We start from the raw sequence: 18,302 nt of genomic DNA, 5'->3' as shown, positions 1-18,302 counted from the left end.
CACACTCCCTGAGCTGACTGCTGCTATCACTTCCTCCCAGGCAGTGGTGGCTGGCCTGTGGCTGACCCTCTTGGACCCCTGGGGGACCAGGATACCCCAACTGGCCTCCACTATGTCCAACAGTCTGCCAGGTTGGCAACACCAAAGCGTGGGGCTGGTCTCTGTGGCAGCATGGCTGTGAGCAGAGTGGGGTTGGCTGTGCAGGAGCAGTTTAAGTGAGCATGGCTGTGAGCAGAGTGGGATTGGCTGTGCAGGAGCAGTTTAAGTGAGCATGGCTGTGAGCAGAGTGGGATTGGCTGTGCAGGAGCAGTTTAAGTGAGCATGGCTGTGAGCAGAGTGGGATTGGCTGTGCAGGAGCAGTTTAAGTGAGCATGGCTGTGAGCAGAGTGGGATTGGCTGTGCAGGAGCAGTTTAAGTGAGCATGGCTGTGAGCAGAGTGGGATTGGCTGTGCAGGAGCAGTTTAAGTGCTGCTGCCACTTGTTAGCGGGGAGTTGGCGAAAGTGGTCCAGGGAAATCTGCTGGCTGGACCATGGTTTGCACCGTGAATCCCGTGGGGACTCGTTAAGTGGGTCAATCAACATTTTATAGCGGTGACGTCCTCGTCGGGCCAAGTGTCAGGAATCTCACGGCATTTCCCGTTTGTTACCACACTTAGAAACCTTTCCATTAAATCATGCCCGTTAAATCAAACATTTACAAAACAAACCGAATTAACCCACTTATCACAAAATTACAAATGTCAACAGTAACAATGACCCCGTAACAGAAATACAACCCCCCCCCGTTCCCCCACTAACAGCTAACAGTGACCAATTCCTTAAATTACAAAATGAAAAGCCGCCATCGATGGTAGAACCCATCAGTCGACCCCCTCACTGTAAACTTGACCTTTTCAAGGTTTAAAAACTCCATCAAGTCACCGAGCTACGCTGAGGCACTAGATGGGGTCGCCAGTCTCCAGCTCAGCAGAATTCGCCTCTGAACAATCAACAAGGCGAATGCCAAGGCATCTGTGCCCACACCTGTCCTCAACTCCGGCTACTCCAGCGCCCAAATATGGCTGTTAACGGACAGATCTATAAAGCAACTTTTAGGGTTGAAGATATGGCACTGAAGAAAGACACCCCAAACCCCCCCAATTTGGGACAGGACCAGAATATGTGCATGTGGTCCACAGGCCTTCTCGAACACCTATCGTACCAATCCTCAACCCCTGCAAAAAAATCGACTCATTCTGGCCTTGGTGAGGTGTGCCCTAAACACCGCCTTGAGCTGGATCAAACACAACCATGACCCTGCAGAGGGACTCACTCCAAACCTCCTCCTCCAATATTGGTGCCAGCTCCTCCTCCCACCTGGCCTTCACCTCTTCTGCCGAGACCTGTCCTTCCCCGAAGACCGGTCCATATATCCCAGACATGCTGCCCTCTTCCGACCTCGCACAGGATAGTATCCTCTCCATTAATGTGGACGGCGGTGCTACCGGGAATGTTGGAAATGTCCGCCGAACAAAATCCCCTTCCCTGGAAGTACCTGAACGTATCACCCCCCCCCTCCCCGGCCCCCCACTCCCACCCCCTACCCCACCCCAAAACCTGCTTTTTCATTTAACTCCTCAAGCTGGCAAACCAACCCTCCAAAAATAAACCCTCACCCTCTCCAGCCCCTTACCTTTCCACCTCCAAAATGTGGCATCCAATTTTGCTGGCTCAAACAAACAATTCCTACAGGTAGAGGCCATCTTGACACTGCCCCCAGCTTAAAATGCTGACTGAGTTGCCGCCATATTTTGAAGTGGAGACGACCACCGAGTTCAAAGAATATTTTGGCAGAGCAAATGGCAGAGATGCCGTCACTAGCGCCTCCAAGATAGACCCTTTGCATGACTCTGACTCCATCTACACGCAGGTAGCTTCCTGATCACCACGCCACCCCAACACCTTCTCCGCATTGACTGCCCAATTATAAAACATCAAATGCAGTAGGGCCAACGCCCCCCCCCCCCCCCCCCCCCCCCACCCCCACCCCCACGCCTAGCTAAGTGGTCTTGAACAAATATAAATGTTCAAATACCGAAGGGGAGAAGGCATCTAAAGTATTCTGATCTTTAGGTGGTATATATTCTGCATCAATAGCAATATTGTTTTCAAATATTTCTTTTCGGGAAGTTCTCATTGGAGTATTGGTTGGGCGTCATTGGTGTGGATGAGGTTTGGGAACAATTATGGAAGCTTTAGGATTGGGAGCATTTCTGAAGGATCAATTCCCGGAAGGACTCGTGAAATGGGAACATTTAGGGGTGTGCGGTATGACAATAAAAATTGATTTGTGTCTGGGTTGAATTTGCGCAGCATATATTTGTATTATCAGAAACAGCATGCAATGGCAGAAGATATCAAATGGACATTGAAGATTGTGAGAGGCTGAGCTGGACAGAACTAATGACATTTCTAGATTAGGGCAGCACGGTAGCACAAGTGATTAGCACTGTGGCTGCACAGCGCCAGGGTCCCAGGTTCGATTCCCTGCTGGGTCACTGTCTGTGTGGAATCTGCGCGTTCTCCCCGTGTCTGCGTGGGTTTCATCCGGGTGCTCCGGTTTCCTCCCACAGTCCAAAGACGTGCAGGTTAGGTAGATTGCCCATGATAAATTACCCTTAGTGACCAAAAAAGGTTAGATGGGGCTATTGGGTTACGGGGATAGGGGAGGGCTTAAGTGGGTCGGTGCAGACTCGATGGGCCGAATGGCCTCCTTCTTCACTGTATGTTCTATGTCTATTTCTAGCTCCTTATGCTCTAGGTTAATCTTTGCAAAATCACTTGGTATTGGTATGACCTTTCCACAGCCCTCCCTCATCACTGCTATGTACCAGAGGCTGGCTTATAAAAATTGTAAGTAAAGTTTTCAATGAGCTCACAGATGAATGTCAGTATAATGGTGCCAAAATAAATTTGCATAAATATTTATTGCCTACATGGATGAACATTAGATTAAACTGATCACACATCAAGCTAAGAGTAGGTTGCTAAATGTTTATTAAAGCATTTCTAATAGTACAGTAGTGGAATCCATGCAGTCGTGTACATTATGATAAATATTTCACAATCTTTGCTAGTTTTGTATGGTTCTATATTTACATCTCATAAACTTGATAGAAACTTTCAAAAACAAAATCTAAGTACCAGTTCAGGTTAATGAAACCTTATCTCTGGAATGAATTTGGAACGCGGCACCATAACACAGTGGTTAGCACTGTTGCTTCACAGCACCGGGGACCCAGGTTCAATTCCCAGCTTGGGTCACTGACTGTACCTAGTCTGCACATTCTCCTTGTGTCTGCGTGGGTCTCCTCCGGGTGTTCTGGTTTCCTCCCACAGTCCTAAGATGTGCGGGTTAAGTGGATTGGCCACGCTAAATTGCCCCATAGTGTCCAAAGATTAGGTGGAGTTACTGGGTTGTGGGGATAAGATAGAGGTGTGGGCTTAAGTCAGGTGCTCTTTCAAGGGCCGGTGTAGACTTGATGGGCCGAATGGCCTCCTTCTGCACTGTAAATTTTATAATTCTATGAAATGTTTAGTGTTTGCAAATCTTAAAAACTTACTAACTCAGATACTGGAAGTCCTCAGACACCCAAAATTAATTTGAGTCACTATCTATATGGAGTTCAAATGTAGCTGCATCTTGGCATTTCACATCTTCACTGTTTGCACTCAGTTGATGATTGGTGTTGCATTTTCTCTGTTGATTTTTCACACCACAAGATCAGAAACAAATACCATACGGCACCCAAGAGACAATATTTACATTCAGATCTGTAACAGATTGCCGAAAGCCAACAGTCAATTTATCAAGAAACGACAGCTTTGATATTCAGGAAGTTGTTTTCTTTCCTTTTAGTTGATGCTGAGACTTATGTCAACAACTGATAAACTTTCTTAGGGGAATTTGGCAGGTTCTCGGGGTATAAATTGAATACAGGGAAAAGCGAGATGTTCGCGATCCAGGAGAGGGGGCAGGAGAGGAGAAAGGGAGAGCTGCCGTTTAGAATGGTAGGAAGGAGCTTTCCCTATCTGGGAATACAGATATCTGGGAAATGGCACGGGAGTGGGAGACATTGCACAAGTTAAACTTGTCCCGGCTTGCAGAACAAATGAAAGAGGATTTTAGGAGATGGGACATGCTCCTGCTGTCACTGGCGAGGAGGGTACAGACCGTGAAAATGTCAGTCCTCCCCAGATTTCTATTTGTCTTTCATTGTCTCCCCATCTTTATCCCAAGGGCTTTTTTTAAACGGGTGAATAAGGTGGTTTTGGGCTTTGTGTGGGTGGGTAAAACCCCGCGTGTGAAGAAAGTGTTGTTGAAGCGTAGTTGGGGTGAGGGTGGGTTGGCGCTGCTGAACTTTTGTGACTACTACTGGGCAGCTAATATGGCCATGATTAGGAAGTGGGTAGTGGGGGGGGGCGCGTTATTGCCGGCCCAGTACTCCACAGAGAGCAGAGGGAGCATCGGTCTGGGCCCCGATTTACAACAAGCATCAGTTTGTGCAGGGAAAGCTGAATGGGGGGTTTTGGAGATGGTAGAGAGTAGGAATTGAGAGAGTGGGAGATTTATTTATAGACGGGAGCTTCCGTAGCTTGAAGGATTTGGAGGAGAAATTTGAACTGCCAGCAGGGAATGGGTTTAGATATCTGCAGGAATGGGATTTTCTGAGAAGGCAGGTTCCGACCTTCCCGCTCCTGCCACCACGGGGGATACAGGACAGGGTAATTGCCAGAACATGGGTGGGAGAGGGGAAGGTATCAGATATCTCCAAAGAACTTATGGAGTCAGTGGAAACTCAGGTAGAGAAACTAAAGGGCAGGTGGGAAGATGAGGTAGGGGAGAGATAGAGGCGGGTCTGCGGACGGATGCCTTAAGTAGGGTTAACACATCCTCATCATGTGCCAGGCTTAGACTGATACAATTTAAGGTAGTCCACCAGGCACACGTGACGGTGGCCCAGATGAGCAGGTTCTTTAGGGTAGAGGACAGGTGTGCAAGGTGCGCGGGAGGTCCAGCAAACCATGTCCATATGTTTTGGGCATGCTCGAAGCTTGGAGGGTTTTGGCAGGATTTTGCTAATGGTTATGTTCACGATACTTAAAACACGGGTGGTGCCGAGTGCAGAGGTGGCAATCTTTGGGGTGTCGGAAGAGCCGTGAGTCCGGGAGCGAGAGAGGCTGACTTTTGACCTTTGCCTCCCTGGTAGCCTGGAGATGGATACTGTTAATGTGGAGGAACTCGAAGCCCCTGAAATTAGAGACCTGGGTTAGTGACATGGCTGTGTCTCTCTGTCTCAAGAAAAGAAAGTTTGCCCTAAGAGGATCAATGCTCGGGCTCGTCCAGAGGTGCCCGACGTTCGTCGACTTTCTCGGAGAAAATGAAAATGTCAGCAGAGGCAGAAATCTGGGGGGGGTTAGGCTATTGTTTCATTTTTAGGGGTGTGAAGAATGTGACAGGGATGGAAATGTTTTATGTACCATGTTTATCTTGCTGTTATCGTTATTATTATAAAAACTACAAATACCCTAATAAAATGTATTTTAAAAATACAACTGATAAATTGATTGAATAGCACTGATTTATTTTGCACCTACCTGTGATGATATGCAAAAGTTTTTTTTTATATTTGTATTCTCCTTTTTCATATTTTATCCCAAGTTTAACCAACAATAAACAATAATCAGGAACAAATTTAATGTCAATCCCCATATTAATAACAATGATCCCATCCTCCCACTAAACCCCAAACATTAGCCTGAATGTTAACATAAACAAATGAGAAAAAGGAATCAGGAATCACAGATAGTCACCATTAACACATACAGTCTCTCTCCCCCCAACCCTCTCAGCCACCCCTTCCCCCAATGTTTGATGTTATCCAATTCTCAAAACTGCAAAATGAATAGCGCCCATGAATTGTAGAACCCCTCCATTCTTCCCCTCAGTTGAAATTTGTCCTTTTCAAGCATCAAGAATTCCAGCAGCTCCCCCCGCCAGGTCAGGGTACAGGGTGGAGAGGTTGATCTCCACCCTAAGATATGCATAAGTTATGTAAATATTAACCAATTCGACTTCCAACCAGCAGGTAGCAGTAAAGAACACCATGTGACACTGTTATCCCGGAGAGTCTGGAGATAGTCGTCATAGTGGATAGTCGCATTTGTAATAGCTCTTAAATAATTTTCTAATAGTGATGTAATAGTTAGTGGTTTTAGTAGTTTTCATATTGTTATCTGACCCACGTTATTGTTCATCAATAAACATTCATCGAGTCACGAACTAGTTGTTCTTTGGTGCACTAATTCCATCCGGCCAAGCACTAGAACATAACATGGTACCAGGATTGGCGTTCTGAAGATCTAAAAGACCAAAGACCAAGGTACCAAAGAAGAGAAGAAAAAAGAATTCTACTAATCACAAAGAGCATTGACAGAATATAGCTCAACGCACTCCTAGTCATCAAAGTCAATGATGGAAGTTCGAAGACACCACACCAGCTTCGAGTTACTGGTAATGTAGATGCAAATTGCCGTGCTTTTAAACAGCAATTAACATTCTACGTGACAGCTCTAGGTCTTCAAGGCACAATCTGATGAATGGAGAATAGTGTTGCTGCACACCATAGCAGGTCCACAGACGATAGAAATCTTTATTACCATTTAATAGCGAAGCTGATAAGAATAATTTTGACAAAGTCATAAAAACATTTGATCGACACTGTACACCTAAAAGAATGAAATGCTTGAACGGTACATTTTTCGAAAGCGCACACAACAGATAGGCGAATCATTCAACAACTTCCTAACAGATTTGAGGTTAAAGGTTCAAACATCTAACTTTGCAAGCGTCCATGACCTGAGATCAGATTGTGTTTGGTATAAACAATGACAAATTTTGTGAAAGAATGTTGAGGGAGAATGAATTCCAGCTCAATGATGCCAGCGAGCTAGCTGCAAAGCGGATTAGTACCTTAAACTTAAGAAATTTTGGCGCAGAAATCTGAGATGCAGCCGACGCCATTGATGTTGTGACATACCCAAAAGCAAAATGTGGTCTCAACAGTGGCAGCCATTTTAAACGATTACCCGATGCCACCATTTCATGCAAACGAAGCGGCAACATGCATTTGCAAAGGCAATGTCCAGCATTCGGACGAGTATATGCTAAATGTAAAGGCAAAAATTCCTTTGCTAAACAGTGCTTTCTAAATTAAAAAAAAAGAAGTGCACAAGTTGATAAATGTTGTTGATTAAATAAATGTGGAAGACACTTTTTTTTATCAATGTTGCATCTAGCAGACAGGTTTTGTAAACCGAAGGAAACTGAAGTCTTCTAAGCAAATCTGCAGTCATAGGAATGAAATTGTGATTGTTCATGAAGATAACTGGACAGTTTCTCTAATGATTACTCAAGCATTAGTGAATATTAAAGTCGACACGGGACCAAGAGCTAATCTTATACGTCTATTAGACATTCAAGAAATTAAAACCGAAAAGCTTGAACAAATTGGTAGTTTTGAAGGATTATAATGGTAAACCAATCAACACTCGAGGCGCATGTGAACTAAATGTTAAAGTAAAGGATAGGATTCAAAAAGTAAAATTTTTGATTGTGGAAGCAGAAGGTGAATCACTACTAGGTGTGGAAGCCTGTGAAGCACTTGAATTGGTAAAATGAATATACAGTGCTGACTGTGCTTTAACCACACACAGTACATCAGGGATTCAATCATTAAAGCATTTCCAGAAATATTTCAAGGATTCAGAGTTTTGTCATTCACTTATCGGATCCAACTGAAAGAGAATGCCCAGCCTGTCATACATGCTCCAAGGCGAGTACCTCCGGGCTGCCGGCAAAATGGAGCATCCCACCGTTAGAGAATCCAGCCCAAGCTGTCTTCCCAAGGTGTACAACCAGACCAGGAGAAGATAAAGGAGACAGTAAACATGTTAGCACGGTAGCATTGTGGATAGCACAATTGCTTCACAGCTCCAGGGTCCCAGGTTCGATTTCGGCTTGGGTCACTGTCTGTGCGGAGTCTGCACATCCTCCCCGTGTGTGCGTGGGTTTCCTCCGGGTGCTCCGGTTTCCTCCCACAGTCCAAAGATGTGCAGGTTAGGTGGATTGGCCATGCTAAATTGCCCTTAGTGTCCAAAATTGTCCTTAGTGTTGGGTGGGGTTACTGGGTTATGGGGATAGGGTGGAGGTGTTGACCTTGGATAGGGTGCTCTTTCCAAGAGCCGGTGCAGACTTGATGGGCTGAATGGCCTCCTTCTGCACTGTAAAAAAATTCTATGATGTTATGTCCAACAGACAAAAAAGGAGTTCTCAGGATGCAAGGTATGATAAATGTCGTAGGTAAATTCATTCCTAATTTATTAGCGAAAACAACATGCTTGCGGGAAATAATCAAAAAGGATTTATTTTCCAATGGTCCGAAAGACATGAGCAAGATCGGCGAATGCTACAGGAAGCGTTGACAACAGCTCCAGTGCTGACATTTTTTGACCCTACAAGGAAGACAAAAATTTTGACTGATGCGTCAAAAGATAGGTTAGGAGCAGTGTTATTGCAGCAAGACTATGATAAAAATTGGCTTCCAATTGCTTATGCTTCAAGATCAATGACTGACACAGAGCGTAGATACGCTCGGATCGAGGAAGAATGTTTAGGTCTGATCAATGGCTTAGACAAATTTCACAATTATGTTTATGGCATACCAAAATTCTTGGTTGAAACTGATCATAGACCGCTAGTAGCAATCATAAGAAAAAACTTGAATGAAATGTCACCATGAATACAGAGAATGATGAGGAAACTCCAGAGGTACGACTTCAATCTTATTTATACTCCAGGAAAACATATCGTAGATGCTGATGCATTCTCATGAGCGATGGATATGGTGGAAGAACAATGCATGGATGAGGATGTGCAAGTACACGTAAATCTTGTGACAGAAACACTTCCAGTGTCCGATGCAAAACCAAAGTTGATCAAAGAAGAAACCAAGAAAGACGAAGAGCTTAAAAGGATCATAAAATATCTGTGAGGGGTGGCCAAAAGGATCCTGTTCCAAATATTACAACATTTGAACAGAGCTAATTGCAGCCGATGTTTTTTTGCTCAGGCAAAACAGGATTGTCATACCACAATCTCTAAGATCTATGATTCTACAGAAGATTCATGAGGGGCACTTAGGCATTGAAAAATGCAAAGAAAGAGCTAGAGACACGGTATACTGGCCAGGCATAAATCAAGACATTCAGATGATGATAGAAAACTGTGCAACTTGTCAGAAATGTCAGTACAAGCAACGAAAAGAACCAATGCAACTGGGCAAAATAATGATTCCATGGCAGAAAGTGGGGAAAACTTCTTTTCTATCTAGCAGGAAAAGAATACCTGTTAATGATCGACTATTTCTCTAATTTTCCAGAAGTGGTACAACGAGCCAACTCGTCAGCCAGGTGTGTCATCAAACATACCAAGGTTATTTTTGCTCCTCATGGCATACCAGAAGTTGTCATGAACGACAATGACCCATGTTTCAGCAGTCATGAATGGACAGAATTTGCACAGAGCTATGATTTTCGACACATCACATCTAGTCCTCTTTATCCACAATCCAATGGGAAGGCTGAAAAAGGTGCTCACATTGTGAAGCTATTACACAAGAAAGCAATGGACATTTGGGGAGATCCCTATCTTGCGTTACTTAGCTATCGAGTATTAATGGCTTATCACCTTCACAACTGTTAATGAATCGACAACTCAGAACCACCTTACCATATATTTCACAGGAGCAAACCAATTGGAAACTCATGAAGGAGCTCAAATTTCAAAAAAGGAGGCAGAAGAAATATTATTACTGAATTTTAATATTGCATGTAAATATTGTTCATTTCGAAAGGAAAGGGGATGTGATGATATGCACAAGCAGTTATGTAAATATTAACAGATGTGACCTCCAACCAGCAGGTGGAAGTAAAGAACAACCACATGGCACTGTTGACTCAAGATAGTCATCGTAGTGGATAGTCGCGTAGCTCTTAAACAATTTTATAACACTGATTTAATAGTTTTAAAAAATAAATTTAGAGTACCCAATTAATATTTTCCAATTAGGGGGCAATTTAGCATGGCCAATCCACCTACCCTGTACATCTTTGGGTTGTGGGGGTGAGACTCACATAGACATAGGGAGAATGTGCAAACTCGACTTCCAGTGTGGACCACGGAGTAAATGGTCACATACAAGACAGCTCCTGCCCAAGGTTACAGAAAAGAGCTCTTTTAATCAATACGGGGTGGAATTTTGATGAAAAGATGTAGGTGAATGTTGGAGGAGTAATTTCCCCCAGGAATGGTATGTTTCTTGGTTAACAGACCGGGCAGAAACAGTGAAAGATTTGGCTGAAGCTGCAGCAAAGAGAAAAGCCTTTTCCAGCATGCAGGTGGGGGAAGGGCAAGCTTGAAGGCTTCAAGCTGACTTGGGGGCCTTTATTAAGGCTGAATTCTAGCAGCAGAGGGAACAACTGTGAAAAGATCTTGCCAAGGCCATTGAAGTAGCGGTGACGAGACTTCCGGTGGTGGCCATGGAGGAGTAGGTCGCGCATTCGATAGCTCCCATCTGGAATGGACTCTAGGAGCTTTTTCAGGCGTTTTCACGGACTTTTTGGGGCAGATTGGTGAAGCGAGCACTGCCAAAAGGATTCCCTCTCTGTTGAATAGATAGCTGGACCAGGAGTGGCTGGGTGAAGCATTTAAGTCCCAACAGACAGAAGCGTGTGGAGCGGGCGCTGAGGTACGGCATGGCGGCCGGTATAGACCAGGGTGCATGTACGCACTGGGCACAGGAGCAACAGGAGTTCCTTAGGGGCTGCTTTGCTGATCTTAAAAAGGACATGCTGGCCCCGATGAAGGCATCAATAGACCAAATGATCGAAACTCAGGCAACACAAGGGAAAGCGATTAAGGAGATGGGGAAAAAGCTATCCAACCATGAGGACAAGTTGGTCGTATTGGCCCTTAAGGTGGAGGCGCAGGATGACCTCCACAAGAAGTGGCAGGAGAGGCTGGAGGACCTAGAAAACAAGTCCAGGAGACAGAACTTGAGAATTGTGGGCCTCCCCAAAGGTGTGGTGGGGTCGGATGCGGGAGCATTTGTGTCCAGGATGCTGGAGATGCTGATAGGAACGGGGGTATTCCCTCCACCCCTGGACCTGGATGGGGCGCACAGAGCCCTCGCAAAGAAGCCCAAGGCGAATGAACCGCCGAGGGCCATGGTGGTGAGATTTCATCGCTTCTCGGACAAGGAACTTGTCTTGCGGTGGGCAAAAAAAGAACGGAGCAGCAGGTGGGAGAACAGCGTGATACACATCTACCAGGACCTGGGTGCGGAGCTGGCCAAGAGGCATGCTGGATTCAACCAGGTGAAGGCGACCTTCTTCAGCAAGGGCGTGAAATTTGGAATGTTACACCCAGCGAGGCTATGGGTCACGTACAAGGAACGGCATCACTATTTTGAGACTCCGAACGAGGCATGGTCATTCGTCAAAGAAAAGCTGGACTCGAATTAAAGGACAGTTAAGCTTTGGTGGAATGCGGCGGTGGGGCTGGGTAACACGGTACCGTTTCTAATATAAGATTGTATACAATGTTGGGTACGTGTAAGGGCTGTGGTGGTGGCTGGAGGGTGCAGTGTTTTCGGCAAAGTTGAGATATGGAGGGGGGAGGGGGCCCTGTACTTGGTTCGATTTTCCGGGAAGTTGGAGTCTTGGTTCAACAACAAGTGGGGCTGTTGGGGGGGGGGGGGGGGGGGGGGTGCTGCTGCTTTGCTGATAGAGGAGGTATCAATTTCGGGGTACCAATTGAGGGTCGGGGGCGGCGGCTCCCTGTGGGGGCGCTCGCGGAAGCGAAGGCCACGGGCTCCTAGTTGGCCAAGAAAGGGCGATGGCTAGTCGGCAAGGGTGGGGGTGGGGGGGTTAGCCCCCCGTCCAGGCTGATCACGTGGAATGTGAGGGGTTTTGAATGGGCCCGTCAAAAGAGTGCGTGTGTTCGCACATCTAAAGGGGTTAAAGGCAGACGTAGCAATGCTTCAGGAGACACATTTAAAGCTCGTAGATCACACAAGATTGAGAAAGGAATGGGTAGACCAGGTGTTCCATTCAGGGCTGGATTCGAAGACCAGGGGGATAGCAATTCTGATCCGTAAGGGTGTGGCATTCGAGGCTGGGAGAATTGTGGCAGATAAGGGGGGCAGGTATATAATGGTGAGTGGGAAGTGGGAGGGGGTCCGGGTGGTGTTTGTGAACGTCTGTGCTCCGAATTGGGATGATGTGGAATTTATGAGATGCATGCCAGGCAAAATCCCGGACTTAGAGTCACACCAGCTGATCATATAGGGAGACTTTAACACAGTCATCGACCCTGAGCTGGACCGGTCGAAGTCCAGGACAGGGAAGCGACTGGTAGTGGCTAAGGAACTGAAGGGTTTTATGGAGCAGGTGGGGGGGGGGGGGGGGGGGGGGGGGGGGGGGGGGGGAGATCCCTGGAGGTTCGCACGGCCGAGAGCGAAGGAGTTCTCTTTTTTCTCCCATGTTCATAAGGTTTATTCCCGCACATGCTTCTTTGTCTTGAGCAGGGCGTTAATCCCAAAGGTGGCGGGGACAGAATACTCAGCAATCACAGTCTCGGACCATGCCCCGCACTGGGTGGACCTGCGGCTTAGTGAGGAGAGAGGGCAGCGCCCACTCTGGAGACTGGATGTGGGGCTGCTGGCAGATGAAGAGGTTTGTGGGCGGATTAGCAGGAACATCCAGGATTACCTGGAAACAAACGATACGGGTGAGGTAGCAGCGGCAACGGTCTGGGAGGCTCTGAAGGCAGTTGTCAGAGGGGAACTCATCTCAATTCGATCCCATTGGGAAAAGAGAGAAAGAGCAGAGAGGGAGAGATTGGTGGAGGAGATACTCCGAGTGGACAGGAGATACGCGGAGGCCCCCGAGGCGGGGCTACTGAGGGAGCGGCGGAGTCTGCAGGCAGAGTTTGAACTGCTGACCACAGGGAAAGCGGTAGCACAGCTGAGGAAGGCAAGGGGAGCAGTCTATGAGTACGGGGAGAAAGCGAGTAGAATGCTGGCACACCAATTGCGAAAGAGGGAGGCGGCCAGGGAAATCGGGGGAGTAAAGAATAAGGAGGGTAACGCGGTCTTGGATCCGGGGGGGGGGGGGGGGGGGGGGGGGGTGAACGGAGTCTTCAAGGAGTTCTATTGTACACTGTACGAGTCGGAGCCCCCGACGGAGCGGAAGGGATGAGGCAATTTTTGGAACAGTTGAGGTTTCCAAAGGTGGAAGAGGATCTGGTGGAGGGGCTGGGGAAAATTGAATTGGAGGAGATTGTCAAGGGTATGGAGGGCATGCAATCGGGTAAAGCCCCGGGGCTGGACGGTTACCAGGTAGAATTCTATAAGAAATGTTCAGAAATATTGAGCCCACGCCTGATGAGGACCTTCAATGAGGCTAGAGAGAAAGGAACCCTCCCCCCAACAATGTCACAGGCCTTGATCTCACTCATTCTTAAACGAGGGAAGGACCCGGAACATTGCGGGTCATACAGGCCGATTTTGCTTTAAAACGTGGATGCCAAATTGCTACCTAAGATTCTGGCCACAAGAATTGAGGATTGCGTCCCAGGGGTGATAGAGGAAGACCAGACTGGGATTGTTAAAGGTAAACAACTCAACTCAATACCAATGTCCGGAGACTTTTGAATATTATTATGATGCCCTCAGAGGGAGGGGAGGCGGAGATGGTAACAGCGATGGATGCAGAGAAAGCCTTTGACCGGGTGGAGTGGGAGTACCTCTGGGAAACGCTGGGGAGGTTCGGGTTTGGTGAGGGCTTTATTGGCTGGGTGAAATTGCTGTACCAGGCGCCTGTAGCAAGTGTATGTACAAACCGGCTGAGGTCGGGGTACTTCAAGCTTCACCGGGGAACGAGGCAGGGGTGTCCCCTCTCCCCGTTACTATTCGCCCTAGCTATAGAACCGCTCGCTATGGCGCTGAGAGCCTCGAGGAACATCGGGTCTCGCTGTATGCGGATGATTTGCTCCTGTACATTTCAGACCCTGTGGAGGGGATGGGGGAGGTTCTGCGGATCCTGAGGGATTTTGGTAATTTTTCAGGGTACAAACTGAACATGGGAAAGAGCAAGGAGCTGGCGGGGTCTGGTTCGGAGGGGGGGGGGGGGGGGGGGGGTGTTGAACATCGGGTCTCGCTACACGTGGATGATTTGCTCCTGTACATTACAGACCCTGTGGAGGGGATGAGGGAGGTTCTGCGGATCCTGAGGGATTTTGGTAGTTTTTCAGGGTACAAACTGAACATGGGAAAGAGCGAGTTGTTTGTGATCCAGGCCAAGGGGCAGGAGAAGAGACTGAAAGAGCTGCCGCTCAGGATGGTAGAGAAAAGTTTTCGTTACCTGGGTATACAGGTGGCCAGGAAATGGGATGCCCTGCACAGGCTCAACCTGACCCGGTTGGTGGAGCAAATGGAAGGGGACTTTAAAAGGTGGGACATGCTCCCGCTGTCACTGGCAGGGAGGGTGCAGACCGTGTAAATGACTGCCCTCCCCAGATTTGTGTTTGTCTTTCAGTGCCTCCCCATCTTCATCCCTAAGGTCTTTTTTAAGTGGGTGAGTGGGCTTTGTGTGGGCGAATAAGACCCCGCGAGTAAGGAGATCGCTGTTGGAGTGCAGTCAGGGGGGGTGGGTTGGTGCTGCCGAACTTTCGCAACTACTACTGGGTGGCCAATATAGCTATGATTAGGAAGTGGGTAATGGGGGGGCGGGGGGCAGCGTGGGAGCAGCTGGAGGCGGCGTCATGAAAAGGTACTAGTCTGGGAGCTTTGATAACGGCTCCTTTGCCGTTCTCGCCGACCCGTTACTCCACAGGTCCGGTGGTGGTGGCGACACTGCGGATCTGGGGTCAGTGGAGGAGGTACAAGAGGGTGGAGGGAGTGTCGGTCTGGACCCTGATATGCAACAACCACAGGTTTGTCCCGGGTAGGATGGATGGTGGGTTCCAGAGCGGCAGGGGGCAGGCATCAGAAGGATGGGAGATCTGTTCATAGACGGAAGCTTTCCCAGTTTGAAGGCGCTAGAGGACAAATTTAATCTGCCTCCAGGAAACCCCTTTAAATATCTGCAAGTACGAGCTTTCCTGAAAAAACAGGTAGTGGCCTTTCCGAAGCTGCCGCCACTGAGGACAGGGTGGCCTCTGGCACCTGGGCGGAGGAGGGGAGGGTGTTGGATATCTACCAGGAACTACAGGAGGTGGAGGAAACCCCGATGGAGGAGCTCAAGGGAAAGTGGAAGGAGGAGCTAGGTGAGGAGTTGGAAGCGGGTCTGTGGGCAGAGGTCCTGGGCAGGGTTAATTCCTCCTCATCATGTGCCAGGTTCAGTCTAATTCAATTTAAGGTGGTCCACCAGGCACACATGACGGCAGCGAGAATTAGCAAGTTTTTTGGGGTAGAAGACAGTTGTATGAGGTGTAAGGGCAGCCCTGCAAACCATGTCCACATGTTTTGGGCATGCCCAGAGCTTGGAGAGTTCTGGCAAGGGATCACGAGGGCAATGTCCAAGGTGCTCAACACATGGGTGGTGCCGAGTCCAGAGATAGCGATCTTTGGAGTGTCAGAAGACCCGGGCGTTCAGGGGGCGAAAGAGGCCGACGTCTTGGCCTTTGCCTCCCTAGTAGCCCGGAGACGGATTTTATTAATGTGGAGGGACTCGAAGCCCCCGAGTGTAGAGACTTTGGTTAATGACATGGCTGGGTTTCTCAGCCTCGAGAAAATAAAGTTTGCCTTAAGAGGGTCTACACTAGGGTTCTCTCGGAGGTGGCAGCCGTTCGTCAACTTTCTCGGGGAAAATTAAAATGTCAGCAGCAGCAGCAATCCGTGGGAGGGGGGGGGGGTGTGAGTGCTTCATTGGGATGGTGTGGGAAGACTGGGTCGCGTGGGGTAATGTCTATTTAATTGTTATTGTATATTCTCTTTTTGCACTATGTTAATGTTCACTCTAGTTTGTTTTGTTATTATTGTTACTACTGTTTTATTATGAAATATTCTGCAAAACCTAAATAAAAATACTTTTTAAAAATGTGCAAACTCCACACGGACAGTGACCAGGGCCGGGATCAAACCTGGGACCTCGGCGCCGTGCAGCAGCAGTGCTAACCATTGTGCCACCGTGCTGCCATAGTGAACAATAGTACCACAGTAGTAAACAAGAGGGGCTTGTTGGGGACAGATAGGGCAGATAGTTAACAGGCACAGAACACTTTACACAAGTCTTTATTCTTCAGTTACCTGGTTCACTGCCTGGAGTCTGACTCCCAGGGCCCCACACAAACTCCCCATTGGCCGGGGTTTGTGCACTCCCATGCGATTGGCCCTGAGCCGGCCATGTGGTCAGTGGAGCTCACCCCAACACCCCTTAAAGGGGCCACGCTGCCACATCCACCCCCCCCCCCCCCCACCCCCTTAAGACACTTAATGCTCTTTCCTATAACTATGTATAAAAGTCATAATTGTTAACGGGACAATCGAGGAAAGAGAGTCCATCATAAAGTCAATCAGTCCGGAGCCCTCCGGGTCCTCTCAGACCTCCGAAGCCCAGCCATAGGTTCGGCACTCTTTTGGGTGGTCCATAGCAATGCTGCCTCAGACACGACTACTTCCAGATTGAGCAAACTAGCCCTACTGCCCTCGACAGACGCAGTTCGTTGAACAGAAGTGAAATGAAATGAAAATCGCTTATTGTCACGAGTAGGCTTCAATGAAGTTACTGTGAAAAGCCCCTAGTCGCCACATTCGGCGCCTGTCCGGGAAGGCTGGTATGGGAATCGAACCGTGCTGCTGGCCTGCTTGGTCTGCTTTAAAAGCCAGTGATTTAGCCTGGTGAGCTGGTTGCCCTCAGCTGGCACAAGTTTACAAGTGTTGTCGTGGTAGGTACACTGGTCTAACACTGGCTGCAACTGGATGCAGCTTAGATCAGAAAGATACTCCAGACCTTGAAGTTAGTTCAATCAGGTTTATTGAACTAATAGCATAGTTAGCACAGTTCTCTGTGAGTTTGACTTTCTGCTAACTTAAGTGTGGTTACTCTGTCTGACTGAACCAAACTAGCTCTTAGCCACGTGGTGGTGGAGGTGTGAGATTGTAACAACACCCTTGGCTGACTCTCTAGATGTTCATCAGTGGAAAGAGGCGGAGTGTGAGTGCCTTGTGTCTTCTTTTTTTTTATTACTTTATCTGAGTTACAAAGCCAGGGCTCAGAGTGTGGATGAGAGGTGAACCCCTAATCCAGCTCCTTGCCTGCTCCAAAAAACAATTCAAATTAAATCCAATTCATGGTCCCCAGAAGAGAGACATACCAGATTGAGCCAAAAGGCTCAATCTACGCTCGATCTTAGCCAAAAGGCCGAGAAGCGATGCCTCGTGTCTTTTATAGTCAGATCCCACCCCTGAGTGTCCTGCCTGCTTATTGGTCATGTCTTGTTCTCTGTGTCCATTAGCTGCTTGTCTGTATATCATTATGTGTATGTCTGCATATCATGACAAGAGTATTCATGGTGCTCGTAAAACTCGTTAACTCCATGCTGGGGGTCCCCACCCCTCGACTCCTCAGGTGGTCAATGTGCTTCCTAACAGACTTCCTGCTAACATCAACCACATAAGACAACAGCCCCGACCAGCCCATAACCTGCCCTTCTAACCACTGCGAACCACAGCCCAAACCGGGTCTCCCACCCGGAACGACCTATTCCCTCTCTGCTCTGACCACTGACTCTTCTGGGAGGCCTGACGTGCCTCCACCCTCCCTGCCAAATTTGGAAAGACAAGATCTGATGAGGTTCTCAACTGACACCCATGAGCAACCCAGCTGGTATGACCCCTGTGGTTGAAGGAGGGGTTGAGTTGCCGACAACAGCAAAAAATTAGCCAACCTCTGGCAAAGTGGTTTATCTGGCTGCTTCCATGGCATTCTTGAAAGTTTGAACGGCCTGCTCAGCCAGACTGTTTGACGCTGGATGATGGAGGCTATTCTCATGTGTCACATGCCATTTGGTCTCATAAAAAGCAGGAAATCATTGCTGGTGAAAGGGGATGCCATTGTCCGAAAGTATTGCCTCGGGTAGGCCATGAATGGCAAACACACGGTGCAAAGCCTCGATCATAGCCACCAATGTAGTGGCCCCC

At 48.0% G+C, this 18,302-nt stretch overlaps 1 protein-coding gene across 1 annotated transcript in view; it reads left to right on the top strand.

Annotated features, from left to right (window-relative positions):
* The window catches only part of cdcp2 (CUB domain containing protein 2), an 83,984-nt gene that overhangs the window by 24,047 nt on the left and 41,635 nt on the right, over positions 1–18,302 (top strand). The window lies entirely within an intron of this gene.

This window comes from Scyliorhinus canicula, chromosome 4 (assembly GCF_902713615.1).
Source record: "Scyliorhinus canicula chromosome 4, sScyCan1.1, whole genome shotgun sequence".
In the NCBI taxonomy this organism is placed as follows: Eukaryota; Metazoa; Chordata; class Chondrichthyes; order Carcharhiniformes; family Scyliorhinidae; genus Scyliorhinus; species Scyliorhinus canicula.
The sequence above is the reverse complement of the archived record's forward strand: the minus strand, read 5'-3'. Positions and strand labels throughout refer to the sequence as shown.